Source organism: Anser anser (assembly GCF_964211835.1).
Source record: "Anser anser genome assembly, chromosome: 14".
In the NCBI taxonomy this organism is placed as follows: domain Eukaryota; kingdom Metazoa; phylum Chordata; class Aves; order Anseriformes; family Anatidae; genus Anser; species Anser anser.
In genome coordinates, this window is record NC_139735.1 from 19,506,891 (window position 1) to 19,526,726 (window position 19,836).

At 39.1% G+C, this 19,836-nt stretch overlaps 1 protein-coding gene across 2 annotated transcripts in view; it reads left to right on the top strand.

Moving 5' to 3' along the window:
• Nucleotides 1–19,836, top strand: part of IL12B (interleukin 12B) — a gene marked incomplete at its 3' end in the record, with an annotated part of 148,507 nt that overhangs the window by 15,459 nt on the left and 113,212 nt on the right. Inside the window, exons 3-4 of one of the 2 annotated variants that reach the window (XR_014572448.1) lie at nucleotides 9,459–9,508; nucleotides 11,257–11,335. The remainder of the gene's footprint in view (nucleotides 1–9,458; nucleotides 9,509–11,256; nucleotides 11,336–19,836) is intronic. The other variant, XR_014572447.1, reaches the window with a different exon arrangement.

Sequence of the window (19,836 nt, forward strand, 5' to 3'; positions counted from 1 at the left end):
ATGGTTCAGAGTCCCTGATAAGAAAGGCTCCGTGTACTGATAGTGCTCGATGTAATTCCATCTCTAGCTGTGTTTAAGCACAAAGTTCAGTGATATAGGAATGGTGGTTATGTCCAAGGGAGCTGATGTAATCAAATTCAACAAAGCAGGTTCAGATTTGGAAACTGCTAGATTCCCAGCCAGTGCAGTGTCCACAAAGCGGAGAGAAACTTCTAGACATATTTATGCACAGTGTTGAACTTTTTTCTCAAATGCATGTAAAAAATTACGTATCCAGCACCAAAAGCCAGTCCTGAAATTTTGATGTGAATTATTACTCATTTTTTTCAGGATAATTCCAGAAAGGATAATTTATATTGGTAGGTGTAAGATAATGTGAAGTATAAAAGGGGAGGAAAGATTTCTCTCCAAGGCTTCACTTGTATGGTATCAACTAACAGGCAGAAGAAGAAAGAATGATTCAGAAACTGTGGTGTACCAGACAACTGCAGAAGTCTTCTTCACACCATGAAAGATAAAATGGAAACATTTTAGAGAAAGAAAAAAGAAAACAGCACGGGGTTTTTATTTTAATTTTAATTGCCTTTTTTGGAACCTTAGGTTATAAGGCTTCTTGTGTTTTCAAACCTTTCACCAGAAACATGTAGCCTAGAAACTTTCTTTTCAACACATAATTGCACAACAGGGGCCTTAAGGACATACTATGCAACTTGCAAGAAAATAACTGGATTTGGCACCATAGCCGAGGCAGACACATACATCATTATTCCAAGTAAGCACAGGGCTGGTTGTGTCAATAACATTTGGAGCCCAGCTATATTATTTTTACTTGCCTTTTAAACACTGTGGGCGCTGAGCAGAAAGGAGGTGGGATAAGGAGACAAGACAGCTGTGAAATCAGCTTTCTTAGTGATAGCCTGCTGCCAAGCTGGGAGACAGCACAGTCCCCAGCGTGAGCTATGGGATGTAGACAGGGGCTGAGCACAGGCTGCGGGGTGCCAGGACGTGGCAGAGAGAGTGCGAATATGTACATAAGGATGCTGAAAAATACCCCATGAAGTATTTGGGAAGGGAATTTGAATGTCAGTTTGGCCTAGAGTTATAAGCAATAGCCGAATGTGCCATCAGTCAATGCACCCATCTGTTCACATGGTAATGCATAACCATCCAGTTAAAGCAATCGTGCACGATAGCCACCCCAAAGTTTCATTTTCATTCCTCAGGCTTATGGACAGGTTTGTGTGGAACATAAGCGACAGTACAGATACAATAGTTATTGATGAGTAAGTGCATTTTTTGAAAATGTGAATTAATTTCTTCCCTTCCCCGTGTTATGTTTTCCTGTTTGTGGTTCTGCGGTACTAGCTTTACTCAGGGCCTAAAATAAATTATAAGGAAAAATATTCTTCTTGTACCGTGAGCCTGCCTGGAAGCAGAAATAGAAATTTACTGCAACATTGTTGCTGCACGTTCAAGGGCCAGGAGAGAGCAAAGGGACACCTGAACTACAAGGCACTTGCGGAAGACCTTGCAAATATCAAGTTTAATAATACATGAATTTAAGAGGCTGAACACAGATAAAAAATGGCAACTTTTCTGTCTTCTCTTCTTTCTCATCCTTTCAGGATAAAACAAATGCTCACTCCCAAAATCTAAGAAAACGAACATTTTCTACCATGTTATAAACTGTAAACAGACACATTATTAAAATTTCATATTGAACAAGCATTAGATATGGGGAGTGTAACGTCATCCAAGATAGCAGAAGTTTGTGAGGGTCATGGACAAACAATTAATTCAATATTGTTTGTAATATTTTTCTACTATGTACAAGTGCAAAATTAAAAAAAAAAAACACAACATTTAAGCATAAATTTTACAGTCAGTAAAATGTAATTAGTAACTCAAACACCAGTATCTTCTGTCAAAAAGCAGCATGCTTTTGTGAAAGTATTTTATTAAATAATCCCATTGATTGAAAAACAAAACAAAACAAATAGGTGAAAATAAATAATAATTAAAACAAAGAAACAAACAACAAAAAAAACAATGAAAAGGTTCTGAAGGGTTCTGTTCACAGTTGCTTTTTTTTTTTTTTTTTGCTGACCCTAACTGCCCTAGAAGTTTATCTCAATGAAGTGAGCGTTAGGCTGATTTCTTTTTTTCTCTCCTAAGCTTTGAATGCACTTGGAGAAGTGTGCTAGAGTTTGTCGGGGACTTGCTTGTCCTCGGGCCTGATGTGCACGGCTCGGGGGCAAGGTGCAGAGCCTGTGCAGGGCTGATAGGACTGATGGGAGTCGGTGTCAATAGGGAGAACTGCTTATTCAAAATGAGCTCTCAGGAATACTTCTGCAGTTAGTTTAAATGTTATTTTGGGAAATAGTCCTTTCACTAAGTTCACCTGAACCATGAGATAGATGCATTTTGGAAGGATAAATCAGATATTTTCAATCTACTTGAACACTGTCATTTAAAAATTAAACGCAAAGGTTTGTGCACATCCATAGCAGGATGTATAGAAAGGGGACAATGATCAAATTAGTTCACTCCAGAAAGTGAAATTTTACAAACTGGAATTTTGAAAACCTTCGAACATCAGCTAGGGAAATAACTAGATTATATTTAATAATGGAAATAATTTGACGGCTTAATTAGAATAGAATATCCTACTGTATCTGCATGCTGTTTTATACTATGTATCGTCCAGGGCTCTGCTCTAGGAAGTTCAACTTTCTGTGGTTTTGGCACGGTTGGCAGAGTTGCCTGCAAGCACTGAACATTTTTCAAGAGCAGAATTTTAAGTACATTGGCCATTTCTGGAGAAGAGCTAGTGACTTCGGGTCATGTACACGGCTAAATTTCAGCTAAGCAGTTTAATTAAACACATAAGCTATCAAACATTTGCAGGGAATCCAGCAAATGCATTTCTATTATAAGTATTAAATACTTGTATTTATGTGTCAATGACACAATATTTTTAGGACAGATATTTAAGATGCTTGTAATGACAAATTCGATCTACATTTAAAAGACAATTCTGCATGTGAGTGCAAGAACCACAGAAACAAAGAAAACAATAAAATCTACCTTTGTCGTATACATTTCTTTCAAGACAGTGCCATCATGGGTAATTATTACATTTATTGTATCATAATACCTGGGAGTCTGAGTCAGGTTTGGAAAGCCTGGACAAATTGCGTTCTGTGACTTGTGAAATGAAATTGGATGCTGCGTATTGGAAATGTGGTGGCTGAAATACTCCTAGATACTGTCATTCCTTTCTGTTTTATAATTAATCTGCCTGACACCTGGAAAATTCCATTACTGCAGAAATACTTTGATGTGTAACTGACAGACTGAAACTCGTCCCTACAGAGTCAATAGCACGATCAGGCTTAGGCTGTGTATTTTTACAATGGACTAGTTCAACCACGAAGGCCAAGCTTCTTTTCTGTGGTAGCCTTTGATAAGTTTTAGGAGTTCAGAAAGGGCAACTCATGAGTTGAATGCACTGAGGTGATATTTAAAGGTGGCTCTTCAACATGAGACAGCATGGTGCGAGCTGTTTGAAGTGGTGTTTGCATTACGCTTTAACTGTTGAATCTGTTACCTGTTAAATATCCAGTGCAAGCAAACAGGAATGCTGCTTATTCACAAAGCATCTTGAAGAGGCCTGTTCATTTGCTCATTGTTGACTGTAGGCTGAAAAATCCCATAGCATAACTTAGCATAACTTCTTCCAAGTTGATTAGTTTACATACTGAGCTGCTGAACTCTGTAAACTGAATTAACAGTAACGTACAGCAAGACAGTATGGTCAGTAGCTTGATTTTGTTTTGTTTTCCGTTCAAGTGGCACAACATTCTTCTGCAGCCATAAGGGCTCCATTTTTTTTCCAGGAACTCCTTAGTTAGGCAGTGTTTTGGAAAACAGTATTGCTTCCCTTCTACTGAAAGGAAAGAGGTTGCAACATTGCATGGCAGATAATGCATGACCCATGATAACAGTCAATGCAAAAAAATATTTCTAAGAATTCTACTGGTGCTGTTTTCAATCTCTACCATTTAGTGAAAGTAAGAAACTTTCTGGAAGGTAGTGCCTTAGGGTCACAGAAGAGAGAAATGTTCTTAAAAGACATTACTAGGAATTGCCCTGCAATTGTGTCCTGCTGGAACCCTTGGGTCTCCATCTGCTCCTGGCCCTGGCTGCTCAGAGAAAGACTTGCTGGACTGGCTGCACTGCAGAGCACAAACTAGCCTCTGCTTCAGTCCCATAACTCAGAAGAGAAATGTGTCCTTCACAAGCTGTAAGTGCCCCAGATGTTATTTCAAATACGGAAAAGCTTCCTCTTCCTCGCTTGCTACCTGTTTTTATCTTATACCATAACTACTAATATTAAGTGAAATACCATTGATACAGAGGTATAGCACAGGACATGTGGTAGAACTTAAACACACAGACGTTTCTGAGTAGCCAAGTAACTAAGTAATGTACCATCCTGTACATCAGAAGCGAGGACATTTATTAGCAAGCTTTTCTCATTGCCTGCCCACCACAGATTGTGTTCAATTTACATTTCACAATCTTTCAGAAAACCTGATAAGGATGATGATGACGACAATTTTTAAACCTTTGCAGTGTTTCCTTTACAACTGCAAATACTGGCAAGTGCATGGACCCTTCAATGCAGACCTGATGGCACCACGGAAACTACAGACCCAGGCCTTTCCTCAGAAAAGCATCAGTCAGGTTATCAGGGTCAGCATCCATTAAAAAGAAATGAAGTCAAGGTTCATCTTCAAAAGATGTCTGACAATGAATCATATTTTCATAGGCTTACAAAGGTTGTCTAGTAAATCCGTAACTGTTACTTGCTATATTTGGTTCCTATAAGGCAGATGAAATGCAGTTTCTTGATAATGCATGAATTCTGCTTTGCTGCTCAGTAGGTTTTGATTCCATCCTCACACTTCCTGATTTTTGACTTGTTCAAACACATCAGCTCTGCCTGCTAAATCTGCCTGTGCCACTTTGTCCTGGTGAGCAAACCAGCAGTTCAAAGCCATTTCTCTGTAGCCAGCGTTTCTTCTCATGTGGTGGTCCTTTTTGCTGTCTGATCCTGAGCAAACGCAGGGTAGGATTTTGTCCAGAGAACAGTCCACTTAGATTCTTGGAGCAAACTTGACTTCCTTAAGCTTAAGTTTTCTAAAGAGAAAAGGAGGATCCAATTCCCCCTGCAATTCTTCAGCATCCTGTCCTTGCTCTTCCACTGTGCTTGCCTTCAGGCCCTTTCATTGGAAAGGCGTAGAAAGTGCTCTTCTGCAAAGTGGTGTAAAAGCTGCATATGCACAACTAAGGTAAAGGAAAGAAAGTAAAAATTATATCTAATTTTGCTTAGGGATCAGTCCCGGGGAAAAGAAATGAGAAAATAGCAGACATTGCATTCACAGCTGATATGAGTCTTTAATGGATTTTCTCCCGGGAATTTTTCAATTACATTTCAATTCATACACGCTTCTAGCATCTGCAGCATCCCATGGCAAGGAATTCCAGCTCACAGTAGGGACAGTTATAAGGACAGTTATTTTGAATCTGCTCTCTGCTAATTTTTGCTAGATGCTTCCTCATAACTGTTTTGGAAGATTCAATGCCTGGGCATTCCTGCTTTGCTCCCCCCATGCCGCTTGTGGTGACCAGCTCTTTGTAGCACATTCCTTGAGCTTTTCCAGAGTGGGGGCTCCTTGTCTGTGTAAATATTCCTTCTGCAGCAGCAGATCCATGACTTTCAGCAGCAGCTGTCTTGCCAAAGGGGCAAGAGGGGGATTGCTGAAGAAGACAGTCCACAACAAAATTCCAGCCAAGGGAAGGGTTTTGAGATTCTGTGCAAAAATCTTGACACCTGATTCTTCAATACATATGCTCATCAAACCTCCAGTTTAAAGTTGCATCAGTTCAGGGGCAGTGTTCTTATTTTATTTTCCAGTTTGAGAGATAACTGGCAAAAGTGACATAGTCTGTCAAAAAAAAAAAAAAAAAAGGTCTGCTAAAGCACACAGTCCTCAAAATGGCTTAAAAAATCAATTTTGGTGGAAAATTTGCAGAAAAAAAAATCAATCCAAACGTAATGACTTCATGAAGTTAAATACTCTGAGGATTTCATATGCGAGTACCAACTGAGCCTTAGTTACAGCTATGCTCTGGTACTGTTAACAAAAATTGTTGAGGAGAAAATACTGCCGCAACTTCTTAATATTTTTATTAAACTAGAACCTAATTTAAAAATATATACAGCTTCTTTGCAAAATTAGATTGCAAATTTGTGTTTTGTAAGGCTGGAAATTTCTCTCCATTAAAATTAGTGCCACTAGGCATTTTGGCTACTGAGGTGGCTTTAGAAATTTCAGATGTCTTTTTCTAATAATAAATTTTTAGCAATATTTAGCTGAAAAATGCTTACAGTCTTATAACTAACTACAGTAATACGAATAAACTATATTAAAAAGATGCAAAAGGAAACCAGAGAAATAAAATAACACCACTGCGAAGTATTAAACATCTTGATTTCACAGCAAAGTAATAGCTCTTCCAATTCCTGATGCTTTTATAATGCTAAGTACTTTTTTCACTCTAAGTCCAGTGTACTGGGTATTTAAATTTTATAGTGTCAATAAAATATTTTAAAATTTGCTTTATTTTCATTCTGCCATGGCACAATCTCAGCACATTGTCTGGTGCTCAAACACTGGTGGATAAGTGGGTTCTTTGCTCCTAAAGCAAGATCATTTACAATTAAAATAAATTGAAGAGCTAAGGCAAAAAAGAGTTAAATATTTTGGGATCATGTGGGTTTGTCTTTTTTTTTTTCTTCACAATGATGTTTTCATACAAATCAGTGCTGGAGCAGTGAGGCCAGGAACTTGTGCTCCATCCTGCAGAACAGCTGGAGCCATATGCTGCCCATTGCGCTGGGTAAGCCTCGCGTTGCTGACCCAGCGGCTCACTGACAGCTTGTGAACACGCAGTATCAAATACTACTTTTAGCTCGTTAATCAGTTTCTTTCAGCACCTCTTCAGTCAGTTTTGTATCTCTAGAAAAAGTAGGCTGCCTGGCAAGCTGATTTGTCCAATGCTTTACCAACGTGCTTCAAGCATAATTCGGTGATTTATGGAACAGCCCTCTATTTAAAGTTGAGTGAGTGACCAAAATATAAAACAGAAAGCATTGCAGTGATGCAAGCAGTTGTCATGGAAACTTGCTCAGGCCAGCAACTATTATTTTCCACCATATCTTTCAAAAATCATAAATATCTGGTGTCGTGAACAGTAAATACTTGAGTGCTGCTCTTAAGAAAGCATCTGGCATTTTTCTTTGTCATGGCGAGCTTTCTGAATGTTTGGAGCTCAGTTCTCTAATGGTGGCCGGGAAGGGGTTGTTGAAGTCAGCTTGGTCTTTATGAAGCCCTAAAACTGCTTTGTTGAACGTGTCTTTTGCTGTAGTTACAGCAATTTGTAAAACTTGCAAATTGGAGCCTATGGTATATTTTCTAAGGAAAATCAGAAGTACCAATTTTTATTGGATTTATGACAAGTTAAAAAGTGTACGTGGGCTTTGAATTAAAAAGCGACAACAGAAAACTGGTATCGTGAAGACTCTGACTGTATTTATGCCTCAGTTGTCACTGTGCAGCTAAATGTTATGGAGAGTCAGAAATACGGTGTATAATTTGATATTTAGGAACTGCTTGTGCTAAACGTGCCTGTGTTCAGGTGGAGAGCCTCTTATTTACTGGCTGTTTCCAAAGGCCCTGATAAATACGGTTTTCCCAATTCCGTGCTCAAAGCACTGCCAGTGAACTTTCCCGCATAATCAAAGTGGTGACCTCCAGCACGTCTTTTACATGTTTCTAACCCACTTCAGAGTGCAGTTTCCTAGTTGGCTGTAGTATAGAAGATCCCATGACCTTGAATGGGACGCGTGATGCACTGAGGTACACCTTCTGTTCACTGGCAGTGTGAAGGGGCAGTAGGATGGATTCATGGTTCCTCTGTTTTTGAAGCTTTCTCCTTTCCTCTATCCTGCCTGGAGTCACAAACCTGTTTCTCTTAGATCCAGTGGGGTCACTAGGCAAGAGTAAGTTTGTTTTGTGCAATAGTAGCCTCACCTGAACTCAGGGCCTTGATCTAATAGAAATGTTCTGTATTTGACTATTGGGTGCTGGCACAAATTAAATCCCTGTCTAATTCTACCCATTTTCACTTCTTTAATTTCCCAACCACCCGTATACAACAATATTGACCAAAACACCCTCTTTGAATGTGCTGGCCAGCTTAGTGTGATTGCCAACACGCAGAGTCCACATTGTGCCACTGTGCCTAAGTTACAAACCAGCAATTCTCCTATTGGGAGCACAGAACAAACACAGGAAAATGATCAACAGGAGAGAAAAAGTAAAGAATAAATCAACTTTCATAAAGCCTATGCTTCCTGGCAAAGGCAGACTGCGAGAATGTTCCAGAGCACTGCCCTAAAACAACTGATGAGAGAGAGGGCACATTCTGAAGGCACAAAAGTTGCTGTGTGAACGCAAGCAGAATTACGCGTACACTGTCACCTTAATCTGGTTGTACCCTGAACTGTTGGCAAAGTTGCAGGGCAGGATACTTAAGTTTGACCACTTTCCATGAAAATGCCTTGTAAATTGAGCATTATGAAATATTTATTGTGGTTTTTATCAATTTGCACAGATCCCAAGGAAGCCTCTGTCACCTCATTATGGCCATTTCTAATAGCAAATATTTCAGAGAGCAGCTCCATTTCTTCTACCTCCTCCAGTCCCCCAGGAGCTCTTTTGTGGGTCACTGGTTGACATTGTTTTTTTTTGTTTGTTTGTTTGTTTTTTTTTGAATGTCACACAGAAAGTATGCCAGGCATGGGGTAAGAGAAATGGGTGTTTGTCACTGCTGAAGGATACATATCCCAAGCATCCTTCTGACGTATTTTTATAGATAACTGCATATGTTGCTCATTCAAAAGTTGTTTTCAGGATAAACCTGGAAACCAGGGAATGTTAATTCTTCTGAATTTAAACTGAAGCTCACTGAATCACAGTTAGGACAGCCTGTTGAGGGATGCTGCTATTTTTTTAAGCTGGTAAAAACAAAATAAACTATCCAATAAACAACTGCATGCTAGGAATTTCAAGATAGCTGATGATGTTTGTATCTTCATTACCCCTGGGATGACATCATTCAGTTAAATACAAAGCTGAGCTCATGAAAGGGAGCATAAGGAGTTTTCCATATCATCCTTTATTGTGTGCTCACATCTGGGTCAGCACTAAATTAAAAACAAGATCATCGTGTCATGACTCTTGACAAAGGAAGCCTATTGTGCACATACTATTCTGGTTATCTAATGGAAAAGGGTTGGAGTTGATGGGTTGTTTTATTCCCCACAGCCCATACAGCTGTCTCAGGACTTCAATACCATCAGATACTACACCCAAAGGTTTGTCTTATTAATATACTCGATATGAATAATGATAGCATCATACTAAAAACAAATTAATACAATTTTGAAAAGCAGTAACCCTCATGCTTCATGATATAAATTGTCTTGGGAAGAAGGTGGTTGTTCATTGTCAAATTTCTTGCACCTTTCTCTATAATAACATGAGAGTTTTATCAGCTCACATATTATTAAAAAATATTTTCAGAACTAAGCATTCTTCCTCACCGCTTTTTGGATTGCTCTGTCAGATAGTAAGTGTTATCTTGAAAGAAAAAACTAACTGAAGGTTTACAGTCCATGATTCATGCTCTACAGTGTGACAGAAAACTGAGATACAACTTGGCCAACGATTCCAGAACGAGTTGTGTAACTTTTGGCTCAAAGAAAATGTTTTTCCCTTCCTCACTTGCATAATAAATAAAAGATCAAGAAGTGAAGAAATGCAAATAATGTTATCGATGAGAGTAATGAGACCCCGAAACAGCTTCTGGGAGATCTGGTGTTTTCTTCGTCTTAGAGGGCTATTAATTACAGAGTGATGTCTGTCTATGGTACAGTCTTAAATTCAGCTGCAGTCTGTTGAGCTCTGTTCAGGAATTACTGGATGAGATATAATGACCTTGACTGGGCTGGGGTTTGAGTGTAGGATCTGAACAGTCTTTCCTATTTTTAACATTTCTGAAGCAATATGTGCCCAAAGGAGGTTTACATATTAACAGAATTACCACTGGAGATGTTTCTCAACCAGGGAGAGGTAACCCTTAAATGGAGGAATAAAGGTAATTGGCAGTGGAAGAGGGAGGCATCATAATGTTTTTCATTCTAAAGCAGAAAAATCTCACCCTCCTACATCCTCCCACCATATCTCTCAAGGTTAAGTATTTTCTGTAGCCCTCTGAAATGAAATGTGGCAGCTTCATCACTTTTATCAGTTGCATATAAGCTTATTATTTCTTTTCTAGTAAATATTTGGACACAGGGTCACCAGAAAACTTGACTTTGAAAAAGTTCAGTTAACAGAAGAGATACACAAATATTGCCCTAGAGGACAGCCCCCAAGAAAATAACAGGGACAGGAGCCAGAGTCTTTACATTCTTCCCGGCATGTTTGTTCACAGTCTTAATTTATTTAAACCTAATGGGATTCAGGAATGATTCCAGTGCTTTTGTCTCAGTTATCTCAATCAGATAATCCTTCCACATACCTATAACCCCATTTGAAAGTGATTTTCTAATTAATTTTCTAAAATAAATGTACTTAATTTCCACACCATTTACTCCACATCCCTGTTGTCTAACCAAGTAAAAAATATAACTTGAGTTTAGATAATCTTGCCTCTCATTGTAAGTATTTCTTTTCCTGATCTTCTGAGGGAGGTTTTTTATTTGTCTTGTCTTCATAAATCTTCCCATTTGCTCTTCAGATTAACCTTGCTGGTTTTCAGCACAGGGGAGCATAAAATAACAACTCATCTGTTGTACCAGGAGCTGGAAGCACCTGCCAGTATAGAGATATTGCAGGGATCTGTCCCTTTGTTTAACATTAGCATTCAAGGACTAAGTAGACTGCATAATATGAAATGATTTGTATGCACAAGCAGAATAAGCTTTGCTTGGATTTTCTTCTGTTAAGCAGTTTTCTAATTTGCATATTAATATTACATTAATTAACAGAAGGTTACTGCCCACCAAACCTGTCATTAAGAGTTAAGTTTTCTCATCTGATAGACGTCTCCTTTTCCCAGGTCTCCTAGCACAGATACATCTGGAACACACAGCAATCTTCGGAAAGGCTGAATAAAGCTAGAGATGTTCATTACCAAGGTAAGGCACAGCTGTCAATTCAGCTTCTTACAGATGCTGCCAAGGTGTCCCAGCACTTGAGCTTCTCCCTGTCTATAATTCCACTACGGCACTGCTCCACTCTTTGAAAAGCATTGTATTTTCTCTGTTATTGAGCTGTGCGCACACGTGCAGCTCCATATAACTGGCATTTAAATTAGAACTGTTTGCCCTGGGAGGAAGGGGAATCTCCATCCTCCAAGACATTCACACCTTGAAGAGGCATAGCCCTGGGCAACACGTCCTGACTGTGAAGCCAGATCTAATGGTGAGGCTGGTCCTGCTTCAGGCTGGGGCAGGGTGGTGGGGATGGTGAGGCTGAACCAGAGATATACAGAGCAGCGATTTTCTAGCGGTGACACTCCTGTATTTGTTCTGGGCAGATGGATCTCACTGTTACGAAATGAACCGCCGTTGTTTGAAAAAGATGTATTTTCTTCTGGGTAGTCTTCTCTTTGAAACGCCTTATTTGTGTTCTGCAAGAAAGGCCTTTCCCAGCTTTTAGGGAGCCTGGATTCACTGCAAGCAATTCCATGTACTACTTTTTAGAAAGTATATTGTTGGCAGGAGATTCACAATAGCTTGTATTTACCAAATATCTGATGAACTCTGTATCTGAATGCCGAAGAGTTTTTCCCACTCTTTTCAACTTTGCACTTTCTGTGTTATTAGTTATGAGTAGACATAACATATTTACAGATGCTGTCTTCTAGGAAATTTGCAACAACAAACAGACCCCTGCTCTCCCCTGCCCTTGTCCTCAGATGCCTTAGTTCATATTAGAAATATTTCCTTTTTCCTGAAGCACATACGTTTTCCATCCACCGTTACAGCCAATGAACGAATTTCCCCCTCCCACTCTCAGAGTGGTTTTGAGTATTCGCGTTAAACAGATATAAAATGTTTTGGATAAAAGCAGAGTATGTTCTGCTTTTCTTTAGATGCTCCAAATGTTTCTGCAGAAATTATGGATTAATCTGCATGCAGAGAAAGGCCAAAAATAATTTTTATGTTGGAATTAGTTGTGTATGCATGTGCATTTAATATAGAATATTATATTAAACAAACAGAGGCGCTTTACCTTAAAGTTGATGAAGGCAATATACGATCATTAAGGAAACAATTTTTTTATTTTTCATTACTTCTGAGAAGTCATTTTATTGCCAAAATTATTTCCACAACTTCTTAGATACTGCATTTTTCTTAATTTATGTTCTTAAAACTGTGATGCTTTAAATAATTTAACTTCTTCATTTAACATATTTTTTTTTAAATAATAATGATTCTGATCGATTATGATGCCTTTTTAATGTAAACATAAATACATCATCTAAGTCTAGCCATTTTCTAGCTATTTTCAGGAACATTTGCTGGTTAAGTAGTTAAAAATTGTTTTAAAGGACTCAGAAATGAAATAATTTTATGAATATGACAGGGACGTAGCTCATAAAACTGAGGAGTAATTAAGAGTATGGCACTGTACTTTGCTGATGTTACTGTCCCTGAAGCAACAAGAGTTGCTATGAAAAATGCTTTGGCCAGAGTCCCATCCACAATGGGATGACCAATATAAACATATACAATGTTTTTTTAAAGTATCACTATTTTTTCTACTTTTTTTTTTTTTTTTTTTCTGCTGAAGTCTGAGGAATATTCTGAACTGAAATTCACATCTCTTAACTTTCCTATTCTGTAATTTCATGACGGGCAGTGCTGCTCTACACCTCGTCGGGTAAAAACGTCACCACTCGAAGTGTTAGCAGAAAACTTACTTTCATCTTCCAAGCTGTGAGTTGACGTAAAATGTAAACCATGTCCTTTGTTGTAGAGTAGTGTGGAAACTCTCATCTTCCTGGTCAAGGTGCTCAGCTCTTCTTGTGCACTATCCCTTGGAGTGTGACTTGTGCAGCCTCCAGAGGGAACTCTGACTGCTGCACGCTCGGGAAGGCCCCTCTGCTCCTCGGGAACCTGCTACCTCAGTTTTCTGGAGATGCCTGGTCAGTGGCTTAGTTAGTTGTGGCTTTTGGCTTCTCTTCTGCCATCTATCACGACTTCCTGGGTGGTCCAGCTCAGTGAATGCATCCGTCTGTAAAATAACCATTCGGGTAGAAACAAACTGTAATGCTTGAGAAAAGTGTGCTTTTGCATACAGATTGTTTAAAAATCAACATCTTTAGTATTTCCTACTGCCTTCCTATAATGTTTTTTTTTCCTTTTTTTTTTTTTTTCCTACTGGAAGAGGGTGTTGCACCAATAAAAACTATGACAAAAGGCTTGTACTATACCCATCCCTTGTACTTTTGATGAGTTTTATGAAGATCCAGGGTCTTCAGCTGTGTTCAGAAGCAGGGCCTTACTGGGGAGAAGCTAAGAAAATATCCAGTATTTTATTGGCACTTTCCAGAGCAGCACAAGCTCCCTCCTCACAGTGCAGGGAACTGCAGGGATACTTTATATTCAGTTCAGTGCTGCCTCCATCCCACAGCTGCTCACAATAAAAGCACTGGCTGATGCCTACCTTCTGAAGCTATGTGAGGCAAAGTTGAGGCTGAAATGCAGGACCTCCCTTTTCTCCAGCCTGATTTGTGTTGTCTGTCACCCTTTATTTTAAGATTTGGGTTTATGAAATTCAAAGGGAAGAATCAGAAATGCTGCTAGTTAAATTAAGCAATGGAACATCTTGTGTTTATTTTTAGTTGGAAAAAGTGGATTTTCTTTTCCGTATGCTGAAGTTCTGCTGTCAGAGTCCTGCTGGTAATGTGCATGTTTTTGCAAACTTTGTGAACAAGTAAATGTTGTCCATGCATAGATGGACCTTTGGCTTAGCTTCTGACCCTTTCGTGGTTATTTTTGGCAAGAAAGTTCCATAGAATAATAAGCAGCAGGACCGAAATGTAGTTTAACTGCAGATGGGATAGTGGGGAGCCATGCTTTGGTTGATAAAGCTCTCTCAGAAGGCTTTTCCCAAGGGAGGCCCTTCTTTTCTCGAGGCTGCACTTCACTGTCTGTCACCTCCTGGAAGCTGAACCCAAGAGGCAGCTCTGCTGCACCTTTGAACCTCTGTCTGTCAAAGCCAGCAGGCTCACAGCATTTCTTTTAGCCTCCTCCATTAGTGACACCTGCCAGCTACTGAAGGCAATGACATGCTGTTTTTCAGCATCCCACAACTCTGCTCGGTGCCTCTAAGCCAAAACATACATTTGCTCAGAATCACAGATGCCTCCTATCTTTATTAAACAGTTATTTTAGCCCACGATGAAGTCTGCAGTCCCAGAAGACCTGGAAAGAAGTTTTGTGAAATGTTAGATAGGAATAGCCCAGTACAGAGAAATATCTAATGCACATAGCTGATCTTTGGCCTGCTTACTTTCCTCTCTCTGGGAGAATAATATCTGAACATAAACACTGTGTGTTGGTGCTCCCTGCCCATGGCAGGGGGTGGAATTAGACGGTTTTTAAGGTCCCTTCCAACCCAAACCACTCTATGATTCTGTGACTCCTTGCCAGCTGCAAATGCCCTCCTTAAGATGAATTCATCATGAGCTTTCTGTACTACGGAAATGTTGGACATAGATGTTATGATAGAACTTGAGATATCTGTCACGTACACATCAGCTCTGAGCCCTTTGCCCAAGTTATCCATACTGGGAAAGTAGCACCTTTATGGGATGATTCCTAAAGAAGTCTAAAATATTGAATGAATTGCCATTTAGGAAAGCCTATTTGTCCCCTCTGTTGCTGAAGGGGGTCTAGACAGCTAGCCAGATGTTGGTATTTGTTTGTTAGCTTTGAAGTAAGGACCAGCTGAATGGGATTTCACTGTGGAGATATGCCAGTTGTTACTGGCAGAATTAGGCACCCAATAATTTAACCTTCTTTTAAATTTGGTCTGTTACAGTCCTATAGGTCTGTTATAATCCTATAGGCTGTATATTTAAAACATCTTTTCATGTCAGAAAAAGCATTATCACATGTGGAAATGAAATGTTCATTAGCTCAGTGACTGAGAAAAAAATCCCAGTTTAGATTTTAGTGATGTATTTCCAGCATCAACAACTGTATTTAATCTCCACTGCATCTCATTTTTACAGGTTAAGTGACAGGCTAGGCTTGAGAAATAGATGCCAAGCCAGTGATTAGTTGTACTGTATTCTTCTTTTGCCCTAAAATCCTACAAAATATAGGAATTTTATCAATTTTCAAAAAAGCAACTCTTCTATTACTGCTTCTATTTAATACGATGTGTTCAAAATTTAGCTGCCAACCCACAATACTGTAAACGTCTTTGAAAACTGTGTTAGTGAAGGTACTTTTTAATACGATGACAGTTTATTTTGGTTCTCCTGTTTCTTTAATTATAACTTTTATTCAGCCCAACTTTTGATGGTAACATGATAACACCTCTGACAATATAAAGCTGATCTACATTTTTTTTCAGTTCTTTACCATGTTATTAGTATGCAAAGCTGCCTATTTTCACTCTTTCAATACAAGACACATTTTGTAGATTAGCTAACAAGGCCTGTAGAGAATTGTAGAGAAATAGCCCTGAAGTTGCTGAGAATGTGATTAAAGGGAATTAATTCTGGATAAAATGCAGGTTTAAATCCTGAGACCTTAAGTTCTCTCCATCTTACCTGGTGCAGCAGTGTGCAAGTATCACTCATTAATGACATAGATTTGGGTTTCTGCACTATTTCCATCATTTTTATCTTGGCACTTTATTTTAATTATTATTATATTTTAATTTTATTATAAAAGGCTGATGTCCAGATCATGTTAAAGGAATGAAGGTGATAAATATTCCTCCTTGTTTATTGACATTGATGTATCTGTTTCTGATAGATTTATAGGAGAGGTGAGAGGAAGGGAAAGTGGAATAAAGCTATCCACATAAATTTTTTATGATTCTACAATAGCAAGTATATAATGAATCTTGTGAAATAATCTGTTATGTTCCCAGCCTATAACTACCCAAAGCCACAGGTTTCTGCCCACGCAAGACATTTTTGCCACTTTGAAAGTTATATAACTTCAGGTCAGGTCATGCTATTCATTAACCAGTATCCAAATCTGCAAGCAGTTCTGTGGATTTTAAAAGAGTAATGTCTGTTGTGGGGTACTACTGAAATGATAAAGAAAGGTTTCATACAGCCAACTACTTGCAATGATTTCATTGGAAAAAAATAAAAAAAAAAGAAAAAAGTGGTGAACTTCTCTGGGTAATTTCCACTCATTGGCCATACTCTATGACAAACATTACCCAGTAATGGTGATTTTAGTGACAGATTTTGAAATTAAAGTGTTGAACCTGAACTTCAGTCTCTGTTGTAAGGAAATCATCATCCCCATTACAGGTTTCTCTGCATATGCCTATGTAAAGGACAGAAATTTTGGGACTCGAGTGGCACGGAATCATGTGCTCTTCACTTTAGCACTGAATGGCAGAGCTTTCCTTGGAGAGCATTTGTTGTGCCTGTCCCATCCCACGTGTCCTACACCCCTGATCACCAATAGCTAACCCCTAGCACACCACAGAGAGTACAGTGCTTTTCTCTGCCAGCCTCAGCTTCAATACGGATTTCCCGTCAGCAAGCCTGGAGGGTCTCCCAGGATGCTCCCTGCAAACTATGGGCTGTCAATTACTGCCCCTAGTGCTCTGAATTGCCCAGCCTGCAGGCAGCGGACCTCCAGCCAGAAACATTCATATGTCTCAAGGTTAACACCTGTGAGAGGGACATGTTTTTATCCTGTGCCTTGCAGCTGTTATTTATTCTGTATAACTAGGGATTTAGAGTGAATAATCCTTGCTGTTAGCCTAACGACACGTCATACTGGTGTGAGAGCTGGGAAAGGGGAAGAGAATAAGAAATATCCTGGGCCCTTCTTTAATTATATTCCTGCTCTTACCTGCTTTTCATCCATTAATCTCCAAGCAATTCACAAAATAGGCCGGTATTACCACTCCATTTCCACGTCTCCCAGTGGCAAAGCAGTGCTATGAGTAGATGCACTCTCTCTACGACCCAGGCAGCTACCGCGTGGCAGTATTGTGAAAAGGTCTTCTTAGTCTGCAACTTTTTTCTCAGTGTTTGGTAGTACATGCAGATTCTTGTTTGTTTGTTTGTTTTAAACTCAGATGTTCCTTTAAGTTAGAGTAAATAAAGAGCAAGGCAGTAGAGTTCCCATATAAAAAAAATAAAAGGGCGTTGTTCTATCCTTAAAACTGTTTGCTTCTCCCCTCCTTCCTCTCTCCTGAACTTAAAATATCCAGCTATAATTAAACATCCTCCTTTTAAATTAGGGAACTCTATCCACACGACTGTAGAGGGCAAGAGGTAAAGCCAGGATGGGAGAGCGTATCTTCCTCCAAGCTCTGCAGTGGGAACGACCATATTGCCTTTGCTCCAATCTCTTCAGTCAGTTTTCCACCAGGATACTGAGCTATTTGGACACATGAGCATATATGCTAAACTCATTTTAATGTATTCTGTAAAATTTACATATGTACAATTAAAGAAGTCTTCACTATTTTGGACCTTCTTTTATGCCCCATATTCACTGTCCATCTCCTTCTTGATCTTCCCTAAATCCCCTGCTCTTTTCTCTTGAGGCTGCATATGATGATAGGGTTCAGAAATCCCCCGATGTGCTGGAAGAAGCAGCAGCTGCCTTCAGCTCTCCTTGCAAGTACATGTAAAGGAGGGTCTGTACAGTGGGGCTGCTGGACTTCCAGGTCTGTGCTTCATAGCTGCCTCGCAGTGTAATAACACTCGGCCTTCAGTGCCTTCTGTCTGTGGCTGTGTTTCTGTGAGACATGAAAAAACAGCCTGTGAGATATTTACAATGTACAAATACAACTGCATCCATGCATTCCTATTCATGCAAACAAGCAAATAAATAAGATGGGTGAAAATAAACACAATAAACTATGAAAAGGTACAAAAATGTATAGAAATGTACAGAAAATTTATTTTCACTTGCTTATAAATGAGTATGCTCATGATGCTGGTGCTGCACAAGGCAAGTGATAGTTGTGCAGTTTTTGTTGTTGTTATTTTTTTTCCCAAAAAATATTTTTTCTTATAGGAAGAGGTTGACAAACGTTCTTTTGGGGCAGGCTGTGAGAAACACTCCGTAACCAATAACTTAGGCTCAGGCGAGGATCTCAGTGAAGTAGTAATTTATTCGCGATTGCAATGGCGGGCGTCCCACAAGCAGGAGCGCACCTACTGGTTCCAAAACACAGTTTATATACTTTTTGATGACAGGACCCTCCCCTGTTTCCCCACTGAGTGGGTAATCCAGGTTCACAATCTATCTGATGCTTCACAGACAATGCATGGCCTTCCGTTTCCGGCCTGTTAAATTTCAAATTTCTTTTGACTTTTTTACTGTTTGAAGTGGTAATGTTTCTTCACTTATCTGAACACTGTGATTTTCACCTAATTGTTCTAAGGAGTCTGGTTGTCTGCATTTTACAAGGTTGCCTGCTAAGTTTTCTTATCACTGCAAGCATATCTCAATACTCCATTCCTTACCTTTAAACAATGTAGCTCTGCAAAAACAATATTTTTATTCCCACAAGGCTTTGAAGAATTCCAGCTCCAGGTTCTGCGGCAAGCCCAAGAGTACTGTTAATACTTGGTTCTATTGCCTTTCTTTGAGGAAGTGTCCTAATTTCAGAGCACGCAAAACCAATGTTACCATTAATAAAGTAAATAAGTACATTTATTCTTGGGGCATTCAGCCAATATAGTATAGATGTCTTAAAAGAACACAAACAGTACTCTGAAAATTAAAACCTGCTGCTATTTTTTATTAATTCTGGATTTTCTCTCTTTTCCGTGTTATCTGTACATACAAAAAGCTTGTAATTTGAGGGCAGTAACATCAATTAACGGTTTTATTGGAGTTACAAAGATATGCAATTGGAAAGGCTATAGTCCAATGATACGCAAATTAACAAGTTCCATTTCAAATTAATTCTAACTAGTAGGAAGTTGGGTAGAAGATTTATTTTTCAGCATGACAAAATCTCTAAATGCAAAATGTATACAAATCTCCCTGATGGAAGAGAAAAATGAAGAGACGCATAGATATGCTGGTGCAGAAATTAGAGTAATTGCAATGAATTCAAAAATGTTACCGTTCGTTTACAAAGTGTAGCTCAGACCAGACTTAAATGCTTTCGTCTTTGGCCATTTAACATCTGCTTCAGAGCCATTTGATGGAACTGGAGGTGGGCTGAAGTGGTAGTTCATAATATATATGCTATAATAGCAAGGTAAAATTGAAGCAGTATGTGTTTCTCTCTCTCGAGATAAGTCTTCCAAGGGGAAGGGGATTGGAAATCTTCCAGTCTTCTGTGGGGAACATACAAAGTAGTGAATAGTCTGTGAAAATAAATCTTGACACTATAACCTGTAAAAAGAAAGAGGGTTGGGGTCAGGTTCTTTCAATCAAAAGAATTCTGTGGATTC